Source organism: Hyperolius riggenbachi, chromosome 7 (genome assembly GCF_040937935.1).
Source record: "Hyperolius riggenbachi isolate aHypRig1 chromosome 7, aHypRig1.pri, whole genome shotgun sequence".
NCBI lineage: Eukaryota > Metazoa > Chordata > Amphibia > Anura > Hyperoliidae > Hyperolius > Hyperolius riggenbachi.
The window spans coordinates 175,902,893-175,927,927 of NC_090652.1; the positions used below are offsets into that span (position 1 = coordinate 175,902,893).

Sequence of the window (25,035 nt, forward strand, 5' to 3'; positions counted from 1 at the left end):
AACCCTCACTAGACCCCTCACTTCCATCCAGCTACCGTCCCATCTCCTTACTCCCTTTTGCATCTAAACTCCTAGAGCGTTTAGTCCACCAACGCATGACCCATTACCTTGACTCCAACTCCCTGTTTGATCCCCTACAATCAGGATTTCGGCCAGGCCACTCCACCGAGACTGCCCTCACCAAGGTCGTCAATGACCTCACGCTTGCCAAGGCCGAAGGAAAATACACTATCCTCCTCCTAGACCTCTCATCAGCATTCGACACTGTTGATCACTCCCTGCTACTCCAGTCCCTGCAATCTGTGGGTATCCAAGACCGTGCCCTAGCATGGTTTTCCTCCTACCTCTCAAATCGCTCCTTCAAGACCTCCTTCAATGGTTCCTCCTCAACCTCCTTCCCACTTTCAGTTGGGGTCCCCCAAGGCTCTGTTCTTGGTCCCCTGCTGTTCTCCATTTACACCGCCTCCATCGGAAAACTCATCTCCTCTCTGGGTTTCAACTATCACCTATATGCAGATGACACCCAGATTTACCTCCATACCACTGACCTCTCCACCACCACCATGGAGAAGGTATCCTCTGGTCTCTCAGCTATTTCATCGTGGATGTCTGCCAGGTTCCTAAAATTAAACCTGGATAAGACTGAGCTCCTAATCTTCCCGCCCCGTGCTGCTTCACCCCCCACTGACCTCTATGTCACTGTCAATGGCACAATTATTCATCCAACCACACAAGCCCGCTGCCTGGGTGTCACCCTAGACTCGGCCCTCTCCTTCACCTCCCACATCCAAACCGTAGCTAGAGCCTGCTGTTTCCACTTACGCAACATCTCCAAGATCCGGCCTTTCCTGACCCCAGACACTACCAAACTCCTTGTCCATGCCCTCATCATCTCCCGCCTGGACTACTGCAACTCCCTCTTGTCAGGCCTTCCTCAAAACCGCATCGCCCCCCTAAAATCCATCATGAACGCAGCAGCCAGACTCATCTACTCCTCCCACCGCTCTGTCTCCACAACTCCCCTATGCAAATCCCTTCATTGGCTTCCAATTCACTTCAGAATCAGCTTCAAGATCCTATGTTTGGCATACAAATCCTTACACAAGTCCTGCCCAACCTACATCTCTGACCTGGTCAGCAGATATACACCTGGCCGCCCACTTCGCTCCTCCAACGACCTCCTCTTAACCACCCCACGCATCTCGCACTTCCATGCCAGACTGCAGGACTTCACTAGAGCTGCCGCTATCCTGTGGAACTCTCTCCCGCTTCCCATCAGGCTCGCTCCCACCTTCAACACCTTCAAAAAAGCACTCAAAACTCACTTCTTCAAGGAGGCCTACATCAACTCAACACTACCCTAATCCTTTCTGCCAATAACTTCTTGATGCACCCCCTCCTTTTGTGTCACCAGCCCTTCCCTCTAGATTGTAAGCCTTTGGCAGGGCCCTCTTCCCTCTTCCCTTGTGTATCGTACTTGACTGTGTGCACTTTACCCAGAATTTGGAACTGGTAATTTTTTACCACTACCATTCCAGTTTATGATCTGGCATTGTACTATTATCTGCATTGTGTTGCGTATCTTATTGCTATTACCTGTATTGTTGTATCTATGGTCTGTTACCTGTATTGTTCTGTCAACCCTGTTAACATTGTCTGTAATCCTATTTATTGTACAGCGCTGCGTAATATGTTGGCGCTATATAAATCTAATAAATAATAATAATAATAATAATGCCTTCATATTATAATGCTACTGTGTTAGAAATGTCAAAACATTGGTGGGAAACCTCTTCTCATAAACCATGGGTTAAAATGGAACGAGATATCCTGGAGCTTGATCTCAGGAACTTCATTTCTGCTATTCTTTTAGGGTATACCCACTCCAAAGCCGTAATTTATCCTGGGATTCAGGCAACACTTAAAGGGATACTGTAGGGGGGGGGGGGGGGGGGTCGGGGGAAAATTAGTTGCACTTACCCGGGGCTTCTAACGGTCCCCCGCAGACATCCTGTGCCCGCGCAGCCACTCACCGATGCTCCGGCCCCGCCTCCGGTTCACTTCTGTAATTTCAGACTTTAAAGTCTGAAAACCACTGCGCCTGTGTTGCCATGTCCTCGATCCCGCTGATGTCACCAGGAGAGTACTGCGCAGACACAGACCATACTGGGCCTGTGCAGTATGCTCCTGGTGACATCAGCGGGATCGAGGACACGTCGACGCATGCGCAGTGGTTTTCAGACTTTAAAGTCTGAAATTCCAGAAGTGATCCGGAGGCAGGGCCGGAGCTTCAGTGAGTGGCTGCGCGGGCACAGGATGTCTGCGGGGGACCATTAGAAGCCCCGGGTAACTTCAACTCATTTTCCCCTGACCCCCCCTACATTGTCCCTTTAAAGCCTGGGAATACATGACTAAATATCCTTCTGACAAAAAGAATGCCTCGGTACCCAAGCTGAACTTATCAGTCCTTTCATACTTTATTCCGCATCTTGACCTCCGTAAATGGTATGAAGTAGGTATACATACTCTAAATCAATTATTTGACAATAATAGTATCAAACTCTTCAGCATTCTAAATCGAGAGTATCAACTCCCTCCAAACCAGTTATATACATATCACAGGATTTACCATTTATTCAAATCAAGAAACCTAAAACTACCCCAGTTATCTTCCTCTATATTAAATATGCTCAACTACAAGGGTAATTTCAAAGGAGGAATTGCAGTATTGTATGACTAGTGGCGTGCTCATCGTCTCCTTTAATTAGATATGCCCAGAGCTGGTCCCAAGATTTACAGGTAACAATTTCGGTTGACCAAGTAATCTCTTCATGTTGCACCACTCTTAAGTTTTCAAAATGCAATGCACACTGGGAAACAATGAGAAAAGTACTATATAAGTGGTATATTACCCCTAGGAAAGTTGCATCCTTTGCTAAAAGATACTCCCCCCCCTTTGTTGGAAATGTGGCATAGAAATAGGAATAGGAACCTACTATCATATGTTCTGGGAATGTCCCCTAGTTGCTAAACTCTGGCAAAAGAGTAATCAACACTTTAATAGATCAACAATTTCAAGTAACCCCTCAACTGGCATTATTATTGCTCAACATAGACAAACTCCCAGTTCAGACGCAGCCTATAGTATGTCATACAGTATTAGCCGCCCTCCACTTAATAACCTCAAATTGGAAATCTAGTGAAGACTTTGTCTTTTCCCATCTCCTGGCGCTAGTCAAAAAGAATATTGATATGGAGGTCAGGATCAGGAACAGGCTTTATAGCAATAACAACTACTTTGTTCTCCTGGAGAATTGGACCTCCTCCTGTACAGCTTAAAACAAATATTGGAAATGTGTGGGTCGCAATTATTATACCTTGAGATGTGTGTACCTATCACAATAGTCTTTCTGCTGTTAAACCATACTTATCGTGTGTAGCTAGTTAGTTTTTGTTCTTCCTTCTATATTAGAAGGCGTAAGCTTAATGAGTGATATGCTTTAAACTAGATACTTGTTGACTAAATTTGACATTATCATATTTGTCTATAAGCAGTCTACATTCTAGATGAACCTCTTTTAGGCGAGGATATATGAGAGGTTTTGAGACACACCACACACCTATTTACTTCTTTTAAGGTACTTATAGTCTTTATTGCAGTAACCGCTCTTCATGGTCCCTCTCCTAGGTCCAACTGATAGGACAGCATAGGTTAATTTCCTTTCCTACCACTTGCTGTCAGCCTATGACAGGTTATGAGTGACTGTCACGCTCGGTGGTATCTTCTCCACAGTCAGCACGATATGCATTACCTGACGTGAAGGAGGTACACACGCTAGCACAAAAAACCAGGATATCCCCAGTTTAGTGGAGGAGAGGACTGACTCCGACAGGAGATGTGGTGCACAGAGCAGGCGTAGATCCGAACAGCCACAAACAATCCTTTCACTATAATGGCTCAGAGCAAGGTAGCGCTGAGTGCATAAACCAGACCTCAGAAGATCAGGACAGGTAACAGAATGAACGCTTGCTTAACTAGTCACTGCTTTAAGTTACAGCAAGCGTCCAAGACAAGACAGACTGAATGAGGCAGCCAATGCGATTGCAGCGGTGGCGTGCCTCACAAGGACAGGACAGAATAGTCGGGAAATAGAGTCAAAGAAGGCAGACGTAATATACACAAATATACAATAGGTATGATTTCCTAGCGTATTACAGTTACAGCTATCAATGAACTACAAACGACTAACTGACATATGTATATATCGGCGATAAACCGATATATGACATAAGCAAGGAACACTAACTGAGAACTGGAGCAGGACAAGGAAGGGTTCGCTACTTCTACGCAGAAGCGAGCACAATCCACGCAAGGCAACAGGAACAGGACTGACTAGCTAAGCACGGGTGATCACGATACGCGCAACCTACCAAAACGTGCTGGAAGCTGACTGACTGAGCACAGAATATAAACAGTTCGTGTACGCATAGTTCAGCGACACTGATGTATTAACGTAACACGAATACAAGAAAAATAACAAACGTGCTAGTATTAGTATGCATATATATCGGCGATGAACCAATATATGATGCAAGACCAGCAAAGTAACATTAGAACTAGAAACACAATCTGGGGCCAAAGCAGCAGCAAGACAGGCTTATGCTGAAGCTATGATAGCCCATGGTGCACTGCAGGAAGCAGTCCTTTATACTGAGGTCATTCAATGGGAGCAGACATGCAGATTCCCACACAGGTGAATGGTAATCAATCACAGGCTGACAGCAGGAAAGGGCAGACAATGATATGCAGCCTGCAAGAAAGGGATTGCAGCTCCATTGCAACAGACAATGTTTGCTTTCACAAAAGCATATTAACCTGTCATTAACTTCAGAGCGGCTGCAGATGGAATCAACGCTCAGTGTAAGCACACGCAAAGCTATGCGAGCAAATGCACGCAAAGAAATCAAAAACTGCTTGTCTTCAGTAAAACTGCAGCCAGCAGTACATGCTGCAGAAGTGATCATGACAGTGACAATAATTTTCTCTAGACTTAGTACTTATAATTATGCAGACTAGGTTGGTCTTCCTCGACAACAACCACACCTTGCTATATATATTAGTAATGTTCCTATTGCTATGTATGTTCTACATTTTCTGGATGTACTTAATGATTTAATGATCGGTTATTTCTGACTGTTGCTGCATTGTACTTATTTCTTTTCAAAACTCAATAAAATTTGATTATAATGAAATTTTTTTTTAAAATACGGTAAGAGTCGACAGCCGTTTATTTTGTCTATAGCCGAATTATAACGGACAAATCATTTTATTTGCAAATCTTTATATTTTGACTGGCTACTTTCCAAATCCGATCATGTCCATCATCTGAGTTCCCCTAGTGACGCTAATCAGGTTAAACTCCTTTCTGTGTTGGTCGTCCTCTGCTGGAATGCTGGACTATAAATATGAACACTAAATAGGTAGATTAGACTAGCAGCGCCCGTAAAATAATGGTGCCCCTCCGCGGCTTTCCGCTGTCCTTCCCGCACACTGCACCTATCTCCCCTACCTACACTGGCACCCTGGAGCACCCATAGCACGCATCAGGGTGCTCCAGGGTGCCAGTGTAGGTGGGGGAAATAGGTGCAGTGTGCGGGAAGGACAGCAGAACGCCACGGAGGGAGAGGAGATAGATGCAGCTCTGCTATAAGTATAGCAGAGCCAAAAGCATCTTTGAATATGGCTCCAAGGCTCCCCATTGGTTTATTAACAGACCAATGGGGATCAGAAGGATCCCCATTAGTCTGTTAATAGACCAAATGGGAGTCTTTGAGCCAAAATTCAAAGATGCTTTTGGCTTTAGCTATACTAAGTATAGCTAGAGCAGTGAGGGGACCAGCAGTGTTTGGCGGCAGTTGCGCAGGTCCTCCTCTGCCCCAGATGTGGGGGCTTGCTGGAGGAATGCAGCACCTAAGTAAAATGGGCTCACTTGACCCAATAACTCATGCTGTAGTGGAGCCAATTGAGGGAGAAAGCAGTTGCCAAAAGGTGTGTGGAGCCAAAATTTAACTATACAGCTTATTCCAGAGCACCCCAAATATGAAGTTTTCCTCACCTCTATTCCAGTGCCTAATACATCCGCAATTGAGTGTTTGGAGGGTGACCAAATGGAGTCAGCAGCGGCTGTACAGCGAGCCGTACAGTAAAAGAGTCAGCAGGGCAGATCACTGCCCATAAGGTAGCAGTGAGCAGAGGCTGCTTGTGCGCACACCTGTTCATAGGATTTCCGTTCAGGGGAGCAGTAATATGGGCACCTACATTTAAAGCGGAATATAACCCTGCATTTCAACTTTGCTCTAAAACATTATTTACAGCATATTATATGCAACCAGCATTTTTTTTTTACTAGACCAGCATTGGAAGGGTTACACACAGAGCTTTAAAGTTCTGTGGAGAGAACTGCTCCCAGCAGCCGAAATTTAGATAGATACATTTAAGTAAACAGAATGTAACAAGTGTGGAATGTGACTCACTCTCTCTGTGTCCGGGAGCTCCTGCACAGCCAGAGAGTGAGTCACATTCCACACTTGTTACATTCTGTTTACTTAAATGTATCTATCTAAACTTCGGCTGTGGGGAGCAGTTCTCTCCACGGAACTTTAAAGCTCTGTGTGTAACCCTTCCAATGCTGGTCTATTAAAAAAAAATGCTGGTTGCATATAATATGCTGTAAATAATGTTTTAGAGCAAAGTTGAAATGCAGGGTTATATTCCGCTTTAATAGGGGACGCCTTTTTATTTGGGCGTGAGGTAAATCCGATAGTGAAATATCGGTAATGTTCAATTTAGATGCACTAGGGCAGTTCACATCTCAATTCAGGGAAAAAATATGCTGTTGAGAGACACATGTAGCCGATACAGATGTAGATGGAGTAATTTATAGAGATGTAGCGAACGGTTCGCGGGCGAACGGTTCCAGGCGAACTTTGGTGGTTCCATAATGCACTATTGAGCAGAACTTTGACCCTCTACATCACAGTCAGCAGGCACATTGTTGCCAATCAGACTGCACTCACTCCTGGAGCCCCCCCTTATAAAAGGCAAGGTCCTTGTGCCGTTTTGCTCACGAGTCTGCCTGCACTAATTAGTTAAGGGACAGCTGCTGACAGACGCTGCTAGGGAGAGTTTAGTTAGGCTTCTTCCCTCCTCCCATAATGGTACATGCTAGGCTACCTTCAGTATGTAGTGTTGGTTGTGGTATAGCGGTTAAGAGAGCTGACCTGGGTTCAATTCCTGGCCAAGACCTGGGTTCAATTCCCGGCCAAGGTATGTAAGCTGGCTTTTAAAAGCCTACAAATCTTTAAGCAAGCTCATTTTTCTCTAGGATATATCATAATGGTACATACTAGGCTGCCTTCAGTATGTAGTGTTGGTTGTGGTATAGCGGTTAAGAGAGCTGACTACCAAGCACTCAGACCTGGGTTCAATTCCTGGCCAAGACCTGGGTTCAATTCCTGGCCAAGGTATGTAAGCTGGCTTTTAAAAGCCTACAAATCTTTAAGCAAGCTCATTTTTCTCTAGGATATATCATAATGGTACATGCTAGGCTACCTTCAGTATGTAGTGTTGGTGGTGGTATTGCGGTTAAGAGAGCTGACTACCAAGCACTCAGACCTGGGTTCAATTCCTGGCCAAGGTATATAAGCTGGCTTCTAAAAGCCTACAATTCCCTGGAAGATGAGACCCTCCTCCCTCCGGGGATACACTGCCTGATGTTGTAAAGCAGTGTAGGCCTGTAATTGAGCATTGAATGAGATCTGTGACCTTAAAATACGGGTTTATGTGAAATCTAGATTTTTGCCTGGAACTTTTGATGTGTATTTCACTCAATCATGTGTTCCTCCAGGGATTAGAACCCTTGAAACATGTTTTCTATCATTTTTCCAGCCGGTAGAAATTTTTCTAAATTTTGAAGTGCGCCTCCCCATTGAAGTCTATTGCAGTTCGCGAACTTTTTCGCGAACCGAACCTTCTGCGGAAGTTCGCGAACAGGGTTCGCGAACCGAAAATCGGAGGTTTGCGACATCACTAGTAATTTACTGGTATAATGTAGTTCACGCTCTTTTATTGAGCCATGCGTTCCACAAAGATAAAACCGACAATTGTTTCGGGGGCCACACAGGGTCCCCCTTCTTCAAGGCGTGTGGTTATAAACACATTCAAATTTAACAAACTTATATACCAACCTAATCCCTAATCACCACACCCATAGTGCAATCAAGCAATGATGTCATCTCCATTGTTTACACATCAAAACATGCCTCAATATTGGTCTTATCGCTCAATCAGTATACTTATCAAAATGATGATACTGTACAGTGCGCACAGCGCTACTGTGCCTGCATTTTCATACCTATCAGAGGGTTCTCCGTTCACATCCTGTGATAAACGTGTGGATAATTGCCCCAGCGATTTGAATGCACCTGGCGACACACAGCCGTTGTCCAGAGCCCTGGTTGGTAGTTCCTCCGTGCGCCGCGTCATGTAGACACGCCCCTCGTCTCCTATTGGCAGAGGGGCCGAGATCTATGGAGACGCTATTCGACGTGGTACAAACTTGCTACCATACGCTCACTGCTGGGCCCCGCCCCTCTGTATAAGAGCGCTGACCCACGGATACAATGTATCCATCCCTGCATGACGGAAATATCAACTTCCGCCCATACCCGACATGCAGAGGGATGGCATCCGCCCCTACGTGACGTCCCACATAAACAGTGTTGCTTGTTGCCAAGCAACCTATGGAACCTGTAGAAATAAATGATACGATCATAGCCCACATGATGGGCTGATCCGCATCTCAATACGAAGGTGGATACACAGATCGCACTTTTATGCAGAGCTGTGTATCCAAAAAGCCATGCACACATAGGTGACATGGATGTTTCTAACAACCCATCTCTCTGGCCCCATAAATAAACAGCTGCACATTATGTCGCCAGGGAACCTCCGATATGTTACTACAGAGGGAAGCCTTCTGGATTTATGAGTTGGGAACTATACAGCCAGGAGGCTTAAACAAAAACAATCCATTAACTTGTTTCATTAAGGAGAGATAGTATGGACTAATTGAAGCAATATAAAGTATTATTCTAGAAATATATGCGGAGTACATTGTTTATAACTGTTGTTTTTTCCAGTAGGTTAATCTTCATACACATGAACACTCTTTAATTTACCCTTGTCTTGCCGTATATGTTGAAACATTGAATATGCCAATATTTATTGCATGCAGAAGTGTAAAAGTGTAAATGTAATAATCTTCTTTCTCGCTCTACCCTTTGTTTTTCAGCCATATCGGAGGTTCCCTGGTCCATTATCCATAAGATTACATCCTGGTGGGTAAGTGTGTCTCAGCAGGGGAATGCGGGGGCGACATAATGTGCAGCTGTTTATTTATGGGGCCAGAGAGATGGGTTGTTAGAAACATCCATGTCACCTATGTGTGCATGGCTTTTTGGATACACAGCTCTGCATAAAAGTGCGATCTGTGTATCCACCTTCGTATTGAGATGCGGATCAGCCCATCATGTGGGCTATGATCGTATAATTTATTTCTACAGGTTCCATAGGTTGCTTGGCAACAAGCAACACTGTTTATGTGGGACGTCACGTAGGGGCGGATGCCATCCCTCTGCATGTCGGGTATGGGCGGAAGTTGATATTTCCGTCATGCAGGGATGGATACATTGTGGGTCAGCGCTCTTATACAGAGGGGAGGGGCCCAGCAGTGAGCGTATGGTAGCAAGTTTGTACCACGTCGAATAGCGTCTCCATAGATCTCGGCCCCTCTGCCAATAGGAGACGAGGGGCGTGTCTACATGACGCGGCGCACGGAGGAACTACCAACCAGGGCTCTGGACAACGGCTGTGTGTCGCCAGGTGCATTCAAATCGCTGGGGCAATTATCTACACGTTTATCACAGGATGTGAACGGAGAACCCTCTGATAGGTATGAAAATGCAGGCACAGTAGCGCTGTGCGCACTGTACAGTATCATCATTTTGATAAGTATACTGATTGAGCGATAAGACCAATATTGAGGCATGTTTTGATGTGTAAACAATGGAGATGACATCATTGCTTGATTGCACTATGGGTGTGGTGATTAGGGATTAGGTTGGTATATAAGTTTGTTAAATTTGAATGTGTTTATAACCACACGCCTTGAAGAAGGGGGACCCTGTGTGGCCCCCGAAACAATTGTCGGTTTTATCTTTGTGGAACGCATGGCTCAATAAAAGAGCGTGAACTACATTATATCGGTGTGCTGATACATTTGTACACTGATTTACTGGAGACACAGCCTATGTCTCAGTATCAAGCACCCGGCTCATTGTGATGGTGTGCCCTGCAGGATCTATTCCATTGCTAGTAATTTACTGGAACAGTATTTAACTGTAGACATACTTTACTTAAAAAAATACATTTTGATAATGTATCCAATACAGGAATGTCAATAACATATGCAAGCAGAGAAAACGTGAAGTACCAAAGGCAGGGCTGCTGCTATAGTAGTTGTATATTAATTCAGTTCTAGCTAATATTTGTCTATACCCGTTACTATATATAATGTATCTTTGTGGTGTATAAAGTCTACTTTAGCAGCGTAAGCAAGCACTGATATGGGCCAGTATCTGAAATATGTACCACTTCATTGTGCACAAATTCTAAAGCAGCTATTTACATTTATTCGCATGTAGCTAACATGGGAATCCCTGGAACTGTATATATAGTACTTTTCCGATGTTGGCTTTGATGTGGGTCTGTATCTCAACTATTTAGTAATTCATTCAGTTGCATTGCTCATTGGCATTGGATAAGCTTAGATTGCAGACAAACAGAGCAGGGACCAGCACCCAAGGCTGAGACACCAAAGTGCGCCCCTCCAGCCCTCCCACCCAAGCTGTCACACACTGATTGCTATTAGACTAAGAGGGCCACAGGGCCCACAACCTCCCCAACACCTTAATATCTAGTTATCTGGCTTGCAGTCACTGCTATGTATCCCCTTTTCTTATTTCTTTCTGCTTCATACACAATTAGGAATGACAGCTGAATGAATTCTGTGCCCCCTCCTACACTGCGCCCTGAGGCTGGAGCCTCTCCAGCCTATGCCTCGGCCCGGCCCTGCAGACAAATGTTTAGCAGCAAGGTGAAAGGATTACTGATGGATGCACCCAAATTAACCACTGCACGTCGCATAACTGTGTGTCTACACTCTACAAGATAGGTATGGAAAGCAAAAATTGCTCCAGAGAGCGGCAGATGCTGTAAGCTGGTAGGCAGCTGGGCAGAGTTACAGTGGCTACAAGCTGGCAAGCAACTGCTGCACAAAGCCACAGCAGCTATGTGAGCTGTAGCCACTCATAGCTACACTTACTCCTGTGCCTTACACACTGTGTGCAGGCTGTACATACAGTAGATTACCGCAGCTGTGACCCGCTCTTAACCACACTTATTCCAGTGCCCTACACATTGTACACAAATAACATGCTATTTAGCTGTAGCCGATGTCTCTGAGCTTCAAACAATCGTGACGCTTCCAGCAGCCCCATTGATAGTGATCTCCTCTCTCTCTCTCCCTCTCCCCTCTCTCTTTCTCCCCCCTCTCTCCTCTCTTTCTCTCCCCCTCCCCTCTTTCTCCCCCCCCCTCTCTCTCTCTCTTTATATATATATATATATATATATATAGTTCATAGGGGAGGGGGTATAGGTATACAGTACATAGGGGAGGGGAGTATGGGGTTATACATTCCATGTGGTATCATGTTCCTCTCAGTTGGTGGCAGGCAGTGATATATCGGGCTGCTATTTGCACAGTTTTTTCCTCTTCCCACAGTAGGATGTAGAGTTTCCTCTCCTCATCTGTGGAGGTGAAATCTGGGATGTGGGTGGAGAGTCTCTGGAAGTGGGCAGTCCTCATTGGTGTATATTTGCTGCAGTGTAGCAGGAAGATGACCTCATCCTCCAGGGCCCCCTGGTCACATTGCCTGCACAGTCTCTCCGGGGCTTCCTGTAACGATTGGTGTCAGCACACAGAGGATCTCTGATTATTGGTGATCTGCAGTATCACCAATAATACAGACGCTATACCCGATTATGTGTGATCTGCAGAATCACCAATAATACCAGTATAGCTTAACACAGGACACCAGTGTGGTAAAGTGTTTGGTGCAACAGTAAGAAAGGTTATCTCCCGAGGAGCGGGATATACAGACACTACTGCAGCCAAGGATTCCCTGATGGATTGGGAATCAGACTGTACTGCAGCCAGTGGACTCCTATGGGGTAGAGCCCCCTGACTGAACTGCAAGAAGGACTTCCTGAGGTGCAGGTAGCCCTTGCAGCTACTTGACACCTGGAGGGTTAGTGTCACTAGTAGTACAGTAAGACTGATCACTCGAGGGATGAGTGACAGCCAGAAGGGTCAGACAGGCCAGGTCGGCAACACACGAGCAAATAAGGTACAGAGACAGAAGGCTGATTCGGTAACTGGGTACAGGCAAGGTTGGCAACTGATAGACAGATGGGCGGAGGTACCGAATCAGAAAGCAAGAGAGAGGTCAACAGAGCCAGAGGTCATAACAAATATCAATAAGCACAATCCTAGTCTGAGGTGTGAGGTCCTTGGTCTCGACACCCGGGAACTAGTCTGAAGTATAACACAATATCCTATACTTGGGTGTGAGGTCCTTGGTCTCAACACCCCGGAACTGGTCTAAAGTATAACACAGTAATGACACAGTAATCCTAGACTTGGGTGTGAGGTCCTTGGTCTCAACACCCCGTAACTGGTCTAAAGTATAACACAGTAATGACACAGTAATCCTAGACTTGGGTGTGAGGTCCTTGGTCTCAACACCCCGGAACTGGTCTAAAGTATAACACAGTAATGACACAGTAAACTTCAAGAGCGGAATCTGGCTAAGAGTGAATTCCCAGTTCCAACTGGTTCTAGCTCACACGTTAGTATTCGCAACGGCAGACAACCGGCAACTGCCTACCAAGTACTATATATACTCACGGCGCTCCGCAGCGCCGCCCCAGCCACTCAGCCAATCAGAAGTCCAGCCGGGATCAGCTGATCTGCCTGATCAGCTGATACCTTTCCTGCTGGCATAAAGGTCCTGTCTTCTGGCGCGCGTAGCTCTCCATCTGTGTGCACGAGAAGGCCCAGGCAAACTAGACACATGTTGCTGCGCGGAAACTGCCGGCCTGAAAGCGGAGATAGCCGCCCTGCCGCTAGACCGCGCGGCGGCATCTCCGCTATTCATTACACTTCCATGTCTGTCTGTGTTGCCCTGTCTCTATCTCCAGGTTGTGGGCACTCAGACGGTACTGTAACGATCGGTGTAACACAGAGAAGAACTGATTACCGGTGATCTGCAGTATCACTGGGAATACAGATATATACCAGATTATTGATGATCTGCAGTATCACCGATAATCAGATATATAAGCTAACCTCTGGACACCTGAGTGGAGTAAGAGTGTTTGGTGCAACAGTAATACTTTGAGGACTGAGCCTCAGGAACAAGTTCCGTACAGCAAGGAGTACTGCACAAATACAGATTCCTTCCGTAGACCTGGACTCTCCCGTGGGAGGAGTCAGGCTGAAGGTAGGAAGGACAGAATGGGAGTGACACCCTGGAGGGGGTGTCACTAACAGATCTAGGAACTGCCTCTAACAGTAAGGTCAGTTCTTGAGGTCGGACAAGCCAGGTCGGAAACACACGGACAGATAAAGTACAGAATCAGAAGGCAAAGGCGGAGTCTAAGGTACAGGCAGGGTTCGGCAACAGGGTATCAGAAATATCGAGGTACAAAAATCAGAAGGCAGATGCAGAGTCTATGGACGAGCCGGGGTTCGGCAACAGAGTAACAGAATGACAAAGTACAGGATCAGAGTTCAGGAGAATGGTCAGGCAGGCAGAAGGTCATAACAGATAATCACAATCAAACTAGTACTTTAAGCTATCAACAGAATCTAACTAAGTGTAGGATTACAGCTCCAGCTGGTCCCGGCACACTTAAGGATCTGACTAAGGTCTGAGTGCTACCACGTTGTGTACGCAACGCCAGACAACCAGCAACTGAACAGCCGGCAGTATATATACACAGGCATCACCCCAGCACCTCCCTAAGTGCTGGACCAATCAGGAGTGGAGCCAGAGTCAGCTGACCAGCCTGGTCAGCTGACTCATTTCTGGGTGTCATAAAATCCCTGCCTCAGTGCGCGCGCGTCACCCTAAACCTAGAGGGACTATGAGTCCCAGCCACACCAGCACTGTCTCTGCCAGCTGCGGGAGCCGTCGCACTGCACTCGACGGCTTCTCCGCGTTCGCCGCAATTCTCGCGGCATGCGACGGCTTCTCCATGCTGCGCCGCCATGCCGGACGCAGAGGCAGCCGCTCTGCTCTGAGAGCAAGCGGCTGCCTTTCCGTGTTTTCTCACAGTACCCCCCCCCCCCCCCCCCCCCCCGAGGAGTGGACTCCGGACAACTCCTACCAGGTTTCTCGGGATGTAAGGCGTGAAACTCCTTCCTTAATTCGTAGAAAACCGAGAGCCCAATATAGTGTAGCTTGTATTGGAGGAGTGCAAATGATAATGATGAAACGTAAGTATTGTACTCACAAACCAGGGTTACCTCCAAGGTAACCACTGAAAAGGCAGGTGGGGAGACCAAGCCTGTCCCCACTCAGGATTAAGATGTCGCTCTCTGTGGATAGAGGAGAAAAAGAGGGTGTACCACCCTTCCACCAAGGGTGGATTATTGATGTGTAGAGCTGTACAGAGGCGCCAGTAGGATAAAAGTCACTAAAACGTTTAAAATGTTCGGGATGCGGTGGTGGACCAGCCAACCCAAAACAGACACAGGTACTGTCGATTCAAGTAATAAATAATTTATTTATATACTCCAAAGACAAGTTGCAACGCGTTTCACGGGCAAAATCCCGCTTCCTCAGGCAATAAACAACTGAAGTAATACACTAAAAAATGACGACAGAGATAAAAAGCAACAATTAGAAGACCGTGTGTGGCGTAACAGTATGACAATAATGTGGTATTGACAACCGTGACTTATACATAAGAGGATCTAATACCGTGACCCTGGAGTTATGAACTATACAATCTGTATCAATAAATAATGTGTAGTGAAGACACCAAATTTATATGTTATCAATACTGGTATGAGGTGGGACAAAGTCTGAAGATCCAAAGTTATATAATTATTTCAATAACCATAAACAATGTATTTATGAGCGATTTTCATGTCAATCTGTAATATCTACTACCCATCACGACAGTAATCCAGATTTTTTTCGTATTACACTGATCGAAACTATTCCACAGAACCGTTCAAATCCTTTTGAGCTCTTAAAATCACGAGAAATGTATTGGATACAGATATTGAAATCTATAACTCCAGGCGGTCTGAACGAACAGCTGGAGAACATTTATTAACCAATCATCCTAGCAGTCACCAATATCTCTTTCTCTTTTTATTTGTCCTCTCTTTCACTTGTCGATTACTATTCTGATTGATATTGGTCATATACACGAGATATCATGTGAAAAAGTGACATTTGTATTAATAAGATTTTATTAATTTTACATAGTTCCAATCTTTTTTATATACTATATATTTTTTTATATGCTTCTTATCATAGCACTGTATAGAGATTAATACAATTTTTCTTGACCATCACTGTTCTTTTAATGTTTATGATATTTTGTAAATATACACTTGGTTTTATATTTTCTGCTTAAAATTGGTCAAAACCAATAATCTAAGCCGTATAAAGATTTATTGGTTCTTGCTGTAATCCTGTTTGTCTATTGTATTGTAATACATCCTGCGTGCAATGTTTTATTTACAACAGCAGGGGTCAGCAATGTTCTCCTTTTTTTTTTTTTCCCTGAAAGTGAATCACGCTGATTATAGTTAAGATTTCCACCTCAATATGGGATTAACTTTTCAACACAGTCACAAGCTTAACGTGTGTTATTGAGTGGACTTTATAACATTCCTTTTAAATATTTTCCGAACACACTTTATGCTAGTCACACTATCTGGCAAGCTCCTATCGAACAAACCTTCCCTTTTTCCCTATACCAACATGGCCGCACGAGTTTATGCACAATCCCCGCCCACTCCCACCTCATTGGCCACCAAATTTTCCCTCCTTGCTAAACACCTCCTCCACATCACCCCGCCCCTATTACATCACTAATCACTCCATTATACTCCCTATATAAACTGTGTCATTTGCAACTGACCGGCACAGAGGTGCCAAGCGTATTTTGGACTCCGTGCTGGTAAGTGACCATTTCCTATTTTCCAACATTTTTTTACCCTCACCCCATTTTACTCCTTACCTACCACTCCCTCCCCCCCCCCCCCCCCCCCCCCCCGTTAGAAACCAATACCTCTCTCCTACCTGTTAACTGCCCATTCCCCCCCCCCCCCCCCCCTCATTCCAATAATTTTTTTTTTTTTATTAATTTTTTTTTCCTCCCCCTATACAACATTAACATTTACCTATCGCACTATAGTTTTCTATCATAGGGATAAGGTTTCATATAAATATATATATTTGGGATATTACAGATTGACATGAAAATAGCTCATAAATACATTGTTTATGGTTATTGAAAAAATTATATAACTTTGGATCTTCAGACTTTGTCCCACCTCATACCAGTATTGATAACATATAAATTTGGTGTCTTCACTACACATTATTTATTGATACAGATTGTATACAGATTGTATAGTTCATAACTCCAGGGTCACGGTATTAGATCCTCTTATGTATAAGTCACGGTTGTCAATACCACATTATTGTCATACTGTTACGCCACACACGGTCTTCTAATTGTTGCTTTTTATCTCTGTCGTCATTTTTTAGTGTATTACTCCAGTTGTTTATTGCCTGAGGAAGCGGGATTTTGCCCGTGAAACGCGTTGCAACTTGTCTTTGGAGTATATAAATAAATTATTTATTACTTGAATCGACAGTACCTGTGTCTGTTTTGGGTTGGCTGGTCCACCACCGCATCCCGAACGTTTTAAACGTTTTAGTGACTTTTATCCTACTGGCGCCTCCTTCCTTAATTCGTCCGCATGCATGCGACTCCCAGGTACCCATTGTCTCTTCTCAATGCCATACCCTTTCCAATGCACCAGATATTGTACTGAGTTCTGGACCATGCGTGAGTCTAATATTTTCTCTACCTCATACTCAGGTCTCTCATCCACCATCACAGGAGGAGGAGGAGGAGCGGGGCCCACATGGACTGCAGGTTTCAGCAGGGACACATGGAAAGATCTTACGCCCCGCATGCTGGCCGGAAGATCTATGGCATAAGTGACGTTGTTAATTTTCTTGGTCACTGAAAATGGACCCACAAACCTGGGACCTAATTTGGCTGAGAGCTGCTTCAGGGTCAAATGACGTGTGGAAACCCAGACTAAGTCCCCTGGTTGAAACTTCCATTCCAGAGAACGTTTCCTGTCAGCTTGACCCTTTTGACTTAAAAACGCCTTCTTCAAATTACTCTTAACAATTCCCCAATTGTCTCTGAATGACTTCTGCCAAGCCTCCAGTGCTGGAAACGGAGTGGAGGCCACTGGCAATGGGGAAAACTTAGGCAACCTCCCGGTCACTACCTGGAACTGAGAGAATCCCGAGGAGGAACTTCTCAAATTATTGTGCGCAAATTCCGTGAACGGTAAAAACCTAACCCAATCATTCTGCGCCTCAGCAACATAGCATCTCAAAAACTGCTCCAGTGATTGATTGACCCTCTCCGTCTGCCCATTGGTCTGTGGGTGGTAGCCCGACAAGAATGACAGCTCCATGCCCATTTGATTACAAAATGCCCTCCAAAATCCTGACACAAATTGGACTCCCCTATCTGACACAATGTTCTCCGGGATGCCGTGCAGCCGGAAAACGTGAATGATGAACAATTCGGCCAGTTCCTGAGCTGAGGGGAGTCCTTTCAGGGGCACAAAATGGGCCATTTTGCTAAAACGGTCGACTACCACCCAAATAACCGACATGCCTTCAGACCTGGGCAGTTCCCCTACAAAATCCATGGACAGGTGGGTCCATGGCTCACTCGGGGTGGGCAAAGGCTGCAACCTTCCCACAGGTGCCAGCCGGGAGGGTTTACTTTTAGCACATACCGCACATTCTCTGACATATTCCTTGCAGTCTGTTGCCATAGAAGGCCACCAAGCACACCTGGCAACCAGATCCTGCGTTCTGGCAGCTCCAGGGTGACCAGCATTCTTATGGGCGTGAAACATCTGTAGAACCTGCAGACGTAATGGCAATGGGATAAACATAACCCCCTCAGGGACATCCTGCTGAAAAGGACCCAAAACCTCTGTCCAATCCTCCCAGGTCTCTGTGGCTGCTAACACTAACCTCTGTGGGATGATGGACTCAGGAGCGGGGGGCTGTGCTGTCTCTGGTTCGAAACATCTGGACAGGGCATCTGCCTTGATGTTTTTACTGCCTGGAGTGTACGTGATTATAAATCTGAACCTAGTAAAAAATAAAGACCAACGGGCCTGACGGGGACTCAGTCTCTTTGCCCCCTCGATGTATTCTAAGTACTTGTGGTCAGTGTAAACCGTGATAGTATGTTCCGCCCCTTCTAACCAATGGCGCCATTCTTCAAATGCCAATTTAATGGCCAGCAGTTCCCGATTGCCTATATCGTAGTTTTTCTCTGGCGGTGAAAACCTACGGGAAAAATAAGCGCATGGGTGTAATCTGCCCTGCAATCCTGACCGTTGAGACAGCACCGCCCCCACCCCAACCTCCGAGGCATCAACCTCCACAATAAAGGGGTAATACGTGTCTACGTGTCTCAAAATGGGCGCTGAGCAAAACAATTTCTTCAGGTGGGAAAAGGCTGCAACAGCCTCAGAGGACCAGTGGCTGGTATCTGCCCCCTTTTTTGTGAGACTGGTAAGGGGGGCAATTATTGTGGAATACCCTTTATGAACCTCCTATAATAGTTCGCAAAACCCAAAAATGTCTGCAAAGCCTTCAACCCCACTGGCTGTGGCCATTCCAAGACAGCTGTGACTTTGGCAGGATCCATCGACAGGCCTGAGGTGGAAATCACATACCCTAAAAACGTGACGGTGGTTACCTCAAAAATACACTTCTCCACTTTGGCATAAAACATATTTTGTCTCAATTTGTCCAATACAAATTTAACGTGGATCCTGTGCTCAGCTTGACTTCTATCTTGTTGCTTGTAAGGTATATTATCAGAAAAAAATAATGTCCTTTTATCTTCATTACACACTTTATAAGTAGATTATCTGAACTCAATTTTTTCCAGTGCTTCAGTGTACTTCACTTTTTCTCCTTTGATTATCTTTAGATAGATCATTGTCCATTTAGGCTTCACTTTTCACACTAGGCCTTTGCTGCTTTTCACACAGAGCATATGTTGTAGTGCAGATGTCTGCAGAACTAGCTTGGTTTCTGTATGTCTGTATTCTAACAGTCATCTTCCTGTTTCAACTGTAGAAATCGCTCTTCTGTCTCTTGGTATCTGCTTCTTTAGCTAGAGCATGTCCTTGTATCATCGCACAGGTAGAAAGTTCCCTGTCTCTTAATAGACTTCTTTATGTATGGGATCAAAAATAAAAACATTCATCTATGTTTCAGTCATCTTTTCAAGATATTATGTAGGCTATCGTCTTTCATCACAGGATAATCTTCTTCAAGATCTTAATGTAGTGTCACCATCTCCATTTCTTCAAATCTCCATCTCAAATCTTCTCATCATCTTCTAATTTGACTGCTTTTATCTGTAAAGTCAATCACTATCTTCATCTTCTAATATTTTCAGTTTGTTCACTCACCTGACAATTTACTTTATCTTAATGCCCTTACTCTTCTTTCTATGTTCGGTTCTTGTCTCCCAAGTGGCCTACTCCTCTTAGTGCTTTCTTGATCTGTTGTCAGCCAGTTTTTCAAACCAGTGGTCAGAGTTTTGAAAGAAGTAGAAAGTCCTCAGTCCTCAAACCTCTTTTGGTCACTCCACCCAATTGTATTGATGTTCAGCTGTTTCAGATCAGCTCTTCTAGCTTAGCCTGTTTCAGTGGCTTGTCTTCATGTTGACATCTTGCTCAGTCTTCTTGCATGTAGCTGTCTTCGCTTGTCTTAGCAAGTTCTTCAGGCCTACATGGGATTCTTGTTTGAAGTCTTGGTGGGCCAGATAAAATAAATTATCTTGTGAGACTTCTAAATCCTGGTAGCAATAGCAACCTTTTCCATTCTTCAAAAATGACAGTCTCTTTACTGATGTGTAGGATGCCTTAATGCTTCTCTGTACAATTCTAGCCTCAAAATATATAGAATTCCCCCCTTTGAGGGTAGAAACTACATAAAAATAAAAATCTTCTTCTTTTTATACTTTAATATATGTGTGTGATACCTAACTATCTCAGCCCTATATCTGAGTCTTCGTGAGTGGTTGCACAAAACTTTGGCTTTTTTTTTTTTTTATAAAAATAAATAAAGAATGAAAAATAAATAAAATAAAATAAAAAACCTGAATCTTCATGATTGCACCTTGTACTATCTTTCTATGACATAAACTGTTCCTTATATTTGTATTTATACAACTTGTGAAAAAGCAGAGAAAAAAAAAATCGCTAGAATGTTCATTTGCTGTGTTTTACTAGAAAGGAGGGGGTGAGCGCGCTGTATATGAGACTTTTGTTTATCAACTCCTGCAGCTCTCGCTGTGAAATATCGCTGGATTCTGTGTATTATTTTTTTCTGGTAGATGCTTAAACATGGAGCATTTTCATTTGGCGTTGAAATTTAACTTCTTATTATGGAGATGGCTTGAGCTTTATCTAGCTTAATAGCTTGGTGAAAAGTCATGTAGGATTGCCTCTTTTTTTTTTTTTTTTTCCTTCCAGCTTTCAGCTGAAAAAATATCTTGTCTCTCCTTCAAGCTGTGAATTACTGAAAGATTTTGTTTTGTCTTCGTAAACCTTTCTGATAATACGTGGTCTCTCACACAGTAGAGACAAAGTAAAAAAAAATGAATAACAATCTAGTTATGAAGTCCGCTGCATTCAAGCTTGTACTTAGAGTCATTGCATTATATGTTAACTTGTTTGTTATAAAGTACTGTATTTATCATAAAAGTGTCTTGTGAAAAAAAACAAACAAAAACTGTTTCTCCTCTTCTTATTGAGGGATACGGCATGTTACTTTGCTAGAATCATGTATTGCGCACAATCTTCTTTTAGTGTCGCATAGTGCAGCTGTGAACTATAAACATTGTCCGTATTTCTCTAATATTTCCTTTGTATTTGTGAGATCTCAACGGTATGTTGAATTTTGAAAGAAAGCTGCTAGATTCATCCTGTTTTAATCTCTCGTCAGAGATATATGGGGATGTGTATGTAGCTCTTTTCTTCTCAGATAAAAATAACTTCACCCGTTATTTATTAAAGTTTTCTATAGACCATAGCATGAGTGTGCTTGTAAAAAAATGTCCTCTCTGAGATTAAAAAGCATAAGAATTCTTCCTTCTTTGCTTCAGATTATGGTTGCAGTTTACACTTCTGACCATACATATAAATAAAAAAAAAGTTTGCTAGCTTATTTCCCGGGTAAAATTCACAATGATCTATACTTCCATCAAGTGAATATGTAATTCCAGGGTAACTGTTAACACATCTGGGGTGCCATCTGTCAAATATCTGATCGATATCTGCTTAAAATGATTACCAACTCAGTAAAGGACCAGCCTTTAAAGCGTCATAACCAAAATTAGACAGAAGTGGGTGCGTGCTCACTATAAACAGAATATTTATAGGTTAACAGTTTTACCTCTGAAAGAAATACGCAACACTCAGCTGTTGAATTTTATAAAATTATCTTGTTATTAAAAAATTGATAAAGCTTATATACAGGAATATACATCTCTCCAGTTGTTGTCAATCATTCAAAAAATACATTTTCATCCGAAAATACATTTTCAAAGTTCCTTTAGTTAAACCAGTCCATTTCAATATAGCAAATATTCTGCTGTAGCTTTTATCCTTCATCGATAATTGTTGTCTCGAGATTGAACAGTGTATGTTACACACAATATAGCTTTATCCTTAAAAGATGATTTATGAAGTTCTATTCTTATATGAAGAACTTAAAGTAGATATATCTTAATCCTTCAAAGCTTGTTAATTGCTTCTAAGCTTGCAATTGCGTTTGAATAATAAAACTTATAGCATAGAAAAAAGTTATCTAAAACTCAAAAAACTGCTTTAACTATAGACTAATTGTCAAAGAATTCACCAAGAATAATTGCATATTACCTCTCTTGGGTTTCAGAATCACGTCTGTGAGAAGGATAAACGTCGGCCTAGGATGTTTCAATCAGCTAGGGCATCAGGCAATGAATAAATATACAGCCTGAAAACTCTCTTTTTATAGAGAATTTCTCCCAAGAAATGATATAAGGGACTTTCCAAACTATGACTTAATTGTTTATAACATCTCTATAAATACAGGTATGATTTCATTTTTATTTTTAGATCGAGTTCTATAGAGGCCCCTTGTGGTTAATAAGTGTTAGTAGCAGGCACAAGAGATGCCCCCTGTGGTTATAAGTGGTAATGGCCGACACAAGGCTTATGGCCTAACTGTTTTTATACAATCTGAAATAAAGTGTATATTAGTGATCAGCATATTAGATATGTGTGAAAACTATGTGATTAACATCTTGCGTATAAAATAGGCTTAGCTTAAGCAGTGTATATCTTGACCTTAGACGGTTAAATTTACTAACACAACAATACTACATAACGTGAACATTTCTTCAATACTATCTCACTTTTAACCTTGTAGGAATAAACAGCTCACTTCCAATAATAACATTGAAAAGTACACAATCTAATTTTGATTTTGCCCGTACTCACTAATCTTGAAATTCACTCAATTTATCTGCAAACCATTTAACATTTGTATACAGTCTGGGCACGGGGATAATCATTTCTCTGCAATAATATGAGATTCTGACAAGGTTGTTGGAATAGATCAGTATATCGTTGAGGTATACTAGTACAAATCTACCCAGCACCTCCCTGAAAACCTCATTGATTAATTCTTGGAAGACGGCTGGTGCATTGCACAACCCGAAGGGCATCACTAAGTACTCGTAATGCCCGTCGAGTGTGTTGAAGGCCGTCTTCCATTCATCGCCCTTTCTAATGCGGATCAGGTTGTATGCACCCCTCAGATCTAATTTAGAGAAGATCTTGGCGTCTGTGACCTGTGAGAACAAATCGTCTATCAATGGTAACGGATACTGATTCTTTACCGTGATTTTATTCAGGCCACGGTAATCGATGCAAGGTTGGAGACTCCCGTCTTTTTTCTTAACAAAAAAGAAATCGGCCCCAGCAGGCGACCGGGAGGGGCGGATGAACCCTTTAGCTAGATTGTCGCGGATGTACTCCTGCATGGCTACTTTCTCTGGTCCAGACAAGTTATACAGGTGACCCCGGGGGGGCATACAACCGGCACGGAGATCGATGGGGCAATCGAAAGGGCGATGAGGAGGTAGCTTATCTGCCGCCTTAGGACAGAATACGTCTGAAAATTCTGAATATTGCTCGGGAACACCCTCCACATGAATCTTAGTCTGCCCTAGTGTCACCTTCCCTAAACACTGCTGGGAACAGAAATCGGACCAACTGGTTAATTGTCCTGCAGCCCAACTGATCTGTGGCGAATGGAGCTGCAGCCAGGGCATACCTAACACAATCGTGGAGGTAGTCATGTGTAATACAAAAAAAACGTAAACTTTCCTTATGCAGGACCCCAATAGTGACTTCCACCTCTGGTGTCTGAGACAGCGGACGGTCCCTTTGTAACGGGGAGTCGTCCACGGCAGTAACCTGAATAGGTGGTTTTACTGGGGTGAGTGGAACGCCCAACTTCCCTGCAAACTCGGAACTCATAAAATTAGCCGCTGAGCCTGAATCAATAAAGGCCTCTGTGGCTTCAGATTTGTCCCCCCATGTAATCGTACATGGAAGGAGCAAACGTTTTTCTTTTAAGGGTATGAGTCGGGCGCCTAGGGTGCTACCCTCTACAACTCCTAGGCGGTAGCGTTTCCCGGCTTATTAGGGCAGTTTCGTACCCTATGCCCTCCTTCAGCACAGTACAGACAGAGTTGCTCCGTCATTCTCCGTCTTCGCTCCACCTGGGTCAATTTTGATCGACCGATCTGCATCGCCTCAGGAGGAGGCAAGACCGGAGAAGATGAGGCAGAGGAGGATGGTGTTACCAAGGGTGCAGCGGAAGGCGCCGCGTAAGATGTGTACCTGACACGATGACTACCCCTGGTCTGTCTCTGATGGCGCAGCCTGCGGTCGATACGAATGGCCGACGAGATGGCCTCATCGACCGTCTTAGGCTCGGGCTGGCTCAACATTAAATCGGAAACCTCATCCGACAACCCAGACAGAAAACAGTCCAAGAGGGCATAGGTGTCCCACCTGGCCGTGACTGACCACCTCCTAAATTCCACCGCATAATCTTCGACTGGACCCTTGCCCTGCCGTAAAAGCTTGAGTTTCCGCTCAGAGGTCGCGGCAAGGTCTGGGTCGTCGTAGATTACTGCCATGGCTTTAAAGAATTCCTCTACAGAGGTAAGAGCTGTGTCTCCGAGAGGTAGGCTATACGCCCAGGTCTGGGAATGGCCAGATAATAAAGTTTTAATAAACGTGATTCTCTGGGTCTCAGTACCAGAGGATCGGGGTCTTAATTCAAAATAGGATAACACTCTACTCCTAAAATTGCGTAATCAGATCTGTGGCCTGAAAACCTCTCGGGTACGGGCATCCGTATATCAACACTAGGAGGGGATCACACCTCATCCACTGAATTCTGGAGGGTTTGTACAGA

At 44.0% G+C, this 25,035-nt stretch overlaps 1 protein-coding gene across 1 annotated transcript in view; it reads right to left on the bottom strand.

Moving 5' to 3' along the window:
- Positions 1 to 22,715, bottom strand: part of NAB1 (NGFI-A binding protein 1) — a 317,129-nt gene extending 294,414 nt beyond the window's left edge. Inside the window, exon 1 of the mRNA XM_068244921.1 lies at positions 22,440 to 22,715. The gene's annotated coding sequence lies outside the window, so the exon portion shown is untranslated. The remainder of the gene's footprint in view (positions 1 to 22,439) is intronic.
- Between the last annotated feature and the right edge of the window lie 2,320 nt (positions 22,716 to 25,035).